This window comes from Tamandua tetradactyla, chromosome 8, assembly GCF_023851605.1.
Source record: "Tamandua tetradactyla isolate mTamTet1 chromosome 8, mTamTet1.pri, whole genome shotgun sequence".
NCBI lineage: Eukaryota > Metazoa > Chordata > Mammalia > Pilosa > Myrmecophagidae > Tamandua > Tamandua tetradactyla.
In genome coordinates, this window is record NC_135334.1 from 48,576,236 (window position 1) to 48,583,899 (window position 7,664).

The following is a 7,664-nucleotide window of genomic DNA, read 5'->3' on the forward strand; positions in this document are numbered from 1 at the left end:
TCCAGAATTGTGCTAGACATTTTATAAAATTCTTGCATCTACTCACTGCAAAACCCTGTGAGGTAGGTATTTTTATCTGCTGCATGGGGAAGCAATGTTGGAGACCACCTGCACAAAGTCACTCAGGTTTGGTTTGATGCCAAATCTGTCTCAAAGATGCCTAGCCTCTATGTGAAGATTTCAGAGCCTAAATCATGAAGAAACCTTTATATGTATTTCAAAAAATCAAATAAATGAAGGCATTGGCTAGGATGCTGTGAAAGAGCTACTTTCATGTTGCTACTGGGAGTTAAATAGACTTGTAATTTTGTAAAGCCCGGCAAAATTATCAAGAGCCATAACATTTTAGTCCCTTTACCTGGAATTCTATTGGTCAGAGAGTTAGGTACAACTGCCTGGATTAATAAGCAAGAATCCTTTATTTTAGAGCTATTTACTGAAGAGCTGCAGTTTAAAAAGCTAGTCTGGCTTTGCAAAGTAATTTGGATGGGAGAGAAGTGAATTGAAGCTGGCTGATGGATACATGTAAGTCATTATAACATACTGCCATAATGTCTAAATTATTTATATAAAGATTCCACCCAAACATTCTTTATTACAGTGAAAAATATACTATGGTATGGTATTCCATAATATGCAATCAAAAAGGATTTTTGGGGGGGGAAATGTAGTAATAGGGAAAATGCTCTCAGTATCATGTGGAAAAAGCAGGACACAACACTGATAAATGTCACTTCAACTATGTTAAAATGAACCTGCAGAAATGTTAACAGCAGGTTATAATGACTTTTATTTTCTTCTTTGTGTTCTTTTGTATTTTTCAAAATTTCTGCAGCTACCATTTATAATCAGGTATATAAGGGACCTGTAACAGGCCCCTGATTTGTGTAACTGACAGAGATGAACCACTGACCTGATCAGCCAGTTGAGCTGGTGTGACCCAGATGGCTATCTTCGGTTATATATAAGGAGATCATTGGCAGAGAGGAAAACAATCTGCAGCTTTGTCATTTATACCTACTGCAGGTATATACCTTTTATACCTACTACTATATCTACTGTAGGACACAGCCATTTGCGTTTATGAGAAGTATTTTCATTATCAAAGAGTGAAGGTACAATTAACAGCTCTGATTTATTTCTGCAAGTGCTTTGAAAATTTTTTCTTAAAACAAATCTATTTGTGCTTTCACACATTTGAGTATTAAGTATTTATTGAGAGCCTTCTCTGTGCCAGGCACCGTGCAAGGCTTGGTTTAAAAAATGCAAAGGGCAGGGTCCCTTCCCTTAAGGAAGCTCCATCTGATAGTTGCTACCTCCTGTAAAAAGAGCTGTGGTAGAGGGAGGCTGAGAATGAATGAGCTAAGCCAGGCTGTGTGTCCCCAGGCTTTCCAGAGGTCACTAGCTGCTAAGATCTTTTAATTTAGCAATGAAGCTTCTAGGTACAGTATAAATGGTACGGTCGTTTTACTCACACAATTTGAATTAGATTTCATTACTCAGCCTTGATTTTCAGGCTTATATGATTTTCTAAGTAGTCTAACTGATCATTCCAGATCTTACTTTTCTCCTTACTTTCAGACCCCACATGTTCATTTCACCGTGTATGGAATTTTCCTCATAATACTGTGATTATCATATTTCAAACAACATAACCTTCTTGGCCCCATTGCCTGCAAGTTGGATTTTCAACGATAACTGCTAGAATTTGTTTTCATCACAGTCTGAACTTTATAAAATAGGAACCAGTCTAAAATTAATGTGAAAAAGGACAACTTTTTTTTCTGGCCCTCAAAATTAATGGCCTCAAGTGATAATTCTGAAAAAAAAAATTCTTATTAAAGCATTTTTCAAGAAAGTGTAAGATCAGTTACAGCCATTGCCCACATCCTGTGACTTATAGATCTGGTGATGGTTTCTAGAAGTATTTTTAATGAAATTTTTACTTGATTGTTGTAAAAGAAACAAATACAGCCACCTTAATCATCATCCCCCCCCTTCTTGTAAAATGCAATATTAATCAAATGTTTTGAATATCATGCTTGAATATCCTCTTTCCCTTTCTGAGGATATAATTTGAAACAAAACACAACAGAAATCAAAGAGCAATCAAAAAAATTAATCCAATATCATTTAAGAATATAGAGCTGGTGCTAGGAAATATGACTCAACCTGTAGGGTCACAGAAAAATCTTGAAATGTTAATTTCACAGTCTACCCTTTAAAGGAACAGTGTCCTCTCTCTGCCCCCTCAGAGGTCTAATGAAGAACTTCTCATTTTAAGTGGCTAACCAGCAATAGAATCAGAAAGTAGTTATTTTCACATAAGGTAGATTTTATATTGAGTATAGAAGTTGGAGGTTTAGGTAATTTTAAATGATTAAAACTTAGAAATGTTCCAGGATCCTACTAGATAAAGGAATATTCAGAAAAATTAAGACTTGCATCCTGGGATATATGATTCTTTTTCTTAAACTTTTTTTTATTGTATAGTATATCATATATACAAAGCAAAGAAATGAAATAGCAATAGTTTTCAGAGCACTCTTCAAAAGTGTTTACAGGACAGATCCCAGAGTTTGTCATGGGCTATCATACAATCTCATATTTTTCCTTCTAGCTGCTCCAGAATATAGGAAGCTAGAGGACTTAAATATTTTTTTTATTATCACAGTCGACTTCTTTTCCTTCTTTTTTTTTGTGAACATATATTAAAAAAAGCTATTAATTTCAAAATCCCACAATTAGTTATAGAACATATTTCAGACTTTGACATGGTTACAATTTCACAATTTTAGGTTTTACCTTCTAGCTGCTCTAAAATACTGGAGACTAAAAGAGACATCAATTTAATGATTCAGCATTCATATTCATTTGTTAAGTCCTATCTTCTATGTATAATTCCACCATCACCTTTGATGTTTCCATACCTCTCTTTGGGGTTGTCTGGGCTATGGCAATTCTAAATTTTTTATATTGGAAGGGTCTGTCACTAATATGGGATAGGGAGATGGAACTATCTGATGTTCTAGAGAGGCTAGGGAATCCTGGGTTATGTGATTCTAAAACCAATGTCTCTACCATAATACTGCCCATTTCTTCTGTCTGGGTACTGAGCAAAGACAATAATTATTGGCTTGAAAGAGCTGACACTTTAGTAGGAAAGACGGATATATAGTCAATAGTGAGATTACAACAAGGGAAATGCAACGCTAGAGAATGGATCACATGTTATTGGAAGCCCTTTAAAAAGAGTAGATTTGGGGGACATCATTTATACTGAGATTGTAGGAGTTTTCACAGGAAAGACAATATTTGAGCTTAGCCATGAGTTATGGGGACTCTAGGCAGAGGAACAGTATCTCCAAATATATAGTGTCATGAAATCAGTAGGGTGTGAGATGACCCCAAGACTCCTGCCGTGGTGAATTGTGAACATGAAAAGGAGCAAGTATAAGAAAGTGGAGGAAGAGTGGGACGTAATGATTTTAGTTTGGAGCTTACTGAATTTTAAGTGTGTGTATGTCATTCAGATGGAAATGTTCCAAAGACAGTTATATATATAGGTTCTGGAGTTTTCAACAGAAATGGAAAGTAGAGGTACAGATCTTGGGGTCCTTGGTGGGTGATGGTTAAACCAATGGACATGGCTGAGGCCACACAGGGGAACATTGATGATGGCAACCTGGGAGCACTTTTACTAGCAGTCTTATGGTACAATTAATGCTGCAGTTTATCTACATTATGGGTTCAATGAGCTGATATGAGTTGGCCCAAGACCCAAGACACCATTCATGGAACTTGATATGTAGAAGTACAAAGTAAGTTCAAGCAACTTACAAATTTGGGGGCACAAATAGTCTGTATGTTGAGGGCTCCCTCATCCTAAATACACCTTCTTAACCTATGTCCCCAGTGTACCAGGATTTGGGAACCAATTCCTGGCTTAGCCTTCTTACACTATACTTTTGTTGCATTTAAGCCTATCTTCAGATCCACCTCATATTTCAGGCCTACTTGGTTCATTTGTAACTCAAATATGAGGACATTCAACTTGTGAAGTGTCTCTATTCCTGGCACTGTGCTAATTGTTCTTTCTTTCCTGCTGCCACTTGGATTGGACCAGAGAGGAGTTACAGGTATGGTGAATTTTACATTGAAATGGGACTTTTCTGAAACAATATTGGAATTAAAGGGACGTTTGCTCACAGTACCAGGGACATGGATGTGGTGAGGCTCTCAGAAACACCTCTTTCTAAGGCCTCTGTGAGATATGATCTTTATTCTATAATCTCCCCTCCTCTAGAAAGTGCCTGGAAAGGCACTGCCTACTTGAGTTCTTAATTTGTTCTTGATGCTGAATATCCCCCTTCTCCTTATACACCCCTTCTCAGCACTGAACACAATTCAATTGCATAGGGTTGTGTTTTCTAAATTACCATCATATTCCAGCCTTGCCTCCCTGAGATGGTGTCATCTTGAAGGAGTTTTCAAGTTCACCCAAACTCTTAAGGTATACATTTACAGGAATCTTTTGGTTTATTTACTGTAGCACTTGGCATCCCCATCCCTTGTCCTGGGATCAGCTCTTCCCCTATTCAAATAACACAATCCATTGGGACCTCCCAGATGCATCAGGAAGATCGAGACACAGGACATCTGCCCACCATGAGCTCCCCCAGACACAGTTGCTTGAAGAGTGAATGTGAGGTGAAGAACAGTAGAACTACAGTGTACTTCTTGGAACTTGCTGATAAAATAATAGAAGAGGATAGGTGTATTAGGGTTCTTCAGATTAATAGGATTGATGGAATATGTATGTGTGAATGTTAAGAGATTTATTATAGGAATTGGTTCAGATTCCTGGGGATTGGTAAGTCCAAAGTCCACAAGGCAGGCTGCAAGTTGGAAACCAAGTGAAAATGCAGCCAGGAGAAGCTGGCTAGCTGAAGTAGAGATAGAAATTCTTTACCTTAAAGTGATAAGTGAAGTTCTTTAAGGTCTCCAACTATTGGATAAGGGGACTCCTTTCATTTCTGAAGGCAGTCTCCTTCATTGATTGTAGATGTAATCAGCTGTGGATGCAATCAACTGACTAACGATTTAAATCCACCCATGGAATACCCTCACTGTATCAGACCAAAGACTGTGTTTTGCTTAACAAAACAACTGGATACCATAACCTATCCAAGTTGCAGGAGTGATATAATTTTTTATTTCCATAAAGAACCTTTATTACTGGCTTAATTTTAAAAATTATAAATTAAAAAAGTTTTCAAACTTCCCCTCCTACTGGGTGGCTTGGAAGTTACCTCCACTTTCCAGGGAGAGAAGCTGTGCTGAAATCAGGAAGGCACCTTTATGAGCAGATTCAAGGATCTCCCGTTTTAGTAAACAGCTTCTCCATCCACCCAGTTTCCCACATCATGATTGCGCATCATTATAAAACCAGCTTCCTTTCCATGTCCAGGTATCAACTCCTTGTTTGTTCTACCTCCTAAAATACTTCTTAAGAGTAACCATGTCTCAACCCCAATTGCAGGCTTACCCAGTGATAACCCCCCTTCACTTAACCCTGAACCTCACTTCTCCTACTGGTCTCCTACCCCAGTTGTGTTGATGGTCTTTCTAACAGTCAATCTGACCCTGTCGCTTCCCTACTTTCTCCCAGTGGCTCCAGTAAAACAGATAAAACCAAGCTCTGTCCTTACCTTTGGAGTTGGCCTTCCCTCACTGACATGTGATTTTAACCATCATAAGTAAAAGTTCTAGGGTTGAAGTCAAGGGAGGATTTGTGTATTTTGTGTGCGTGTGTATGTTTATCTTCAACCAAGTTGAAAATCTGGCAACCATCCTTGATTCTACCTCTCTCATTTTCCAGTCTCTCTATCAACTTGCTCTTCAACCTGTCAGCACTGGAGTGGGTCTCCCTGCTGCTCCTTCAGACCTCCTGTCTCATGTCACAGCCCTCTATTCTCCATAGCTACCAGTGTTCTTTCTAAAAGGCAAACCTGACATGTCAGCCCCTACCAAAGCTTCCATGAATTCCCATTGCTCGAACAATTCAAGCCTCAGCTTGATATGAGGCCCTTCCAGTCCTGGCACCTGACCACCTCTCCAGTTTTTTCTCCACTCATCTCATTGCATACCACACTCTAGCTACTTTAAAGCACTTGCAGTTGTTGAGTATGTCATCCCCATACTCATTTCAATGTCTTTGCACGTACTATTATTCCTTCCTCATGGAATACTGCATCTTCTTCCCTCTGCCTCCTCTACCATGGTCCACAGGTCTCCTACTGGTGCTTTAAGACTGAGCTGAAGTACCACTTCCTCTGAGAAACTTCCTTGACTCTCCAATATGGGCTAGGTGCGTCTTGTTTTCAACTGTGTGGATACGTATCAAACCGTTTTCTAATTGCTTATTTGTGTAACAGGGGAGCTTTACTTGTGTCCCTGGAGTTCGAGGGGGTACAGAAGCTGATGCCTAATTTTCTTGGAAAAATTTCAAGGCCAGAGATGGCTGGAGATTCCCCTTATGGCCCAGGGAAGAGAGAAGACTTTGGAGGGAGAGGCCTGTCCTTCCAGGGTTTTGGTAGGACGAAGGTGCAGGTTTTCTATGGGCCAAATGGACACCTGAGAAGGTCCCTGAGCTTGATTCATTTCTTCAGGTCCCGTCCAAGGGCACTGCTTAGCAAGGTGAAATTAGGCAATAGAACAAGGCTACATAGGTTTTACCATTAGAATAGGGGGGATTAGGCTAGGTATAAGTAGCCAAGACTGCATCTCTTGCTCTTGAGAACGATGTTGTGGAAAACCATCCAGAGAGCTCTGAAAACCCCACATATAGGAAAAGAGAAACTTTTAATCAGGACCAGAAACGTTAAATAACTTGCACATGCTCTCACAGCCAGGAGGTGACAGAGCTGGGAAATGATCCTGATTCCGAGTCCATATCTTAACCAAAAGGTGGCAGTGGGCAAAGGAAAGGTGACTGGGAGAGATTTCATGGTGGCCCTGAAACAGGTGAGTTTTCCAGGATAGCAAGATTTCCAGGAGAAGCAGGTAAGGAACAAAGAACAACATGGATAGTAATATCCCTTACAGACACAGCTTCAAAAAATTCACTGGCAGAAAACTTGCTTCTACCCAAGAAGTGGGCATATAGCTAAGCTCCTCAGCTCCTTTTATTCTTTAGATCCTGTAGGAAAACTGCTTTGAACAGTTTCCTTGAAGAACAGAGCCCCTCCACCTTGAGTTCCTGGGAAATAGAGAAATAGTACGCCTTTAATAAATGGCAGGAAACAAAAACCCTGGAAGCCCTCAAGCTCTCTGAAATCTAGATATTAAAGGAACCTGAAGAAACACTCAGGTTTCTATTTCATTGCTCACCTTGTACCCAACGGCCAGGACTCAGTGATCCACTTCGATACTGAAACAGTGCGAGATGGAAACAAGTGGAATTTATCAACATGGTTGCAGAAGGAGCTGCCTGGAGCAGGCAGACCAAGCCTTTGCAGCTAAGCCCACATACTCTCTTCCATGGTCTTCCACCAGACTGCCCTGCTCCCTTTACAACGACAAGAGGCTTAAGCAAAAATCTAACGAATATGTGTGCGTTTTGTAAAAGCAGCCTCCGAAGCCCTTTTGGAGTTTTAGTTCCA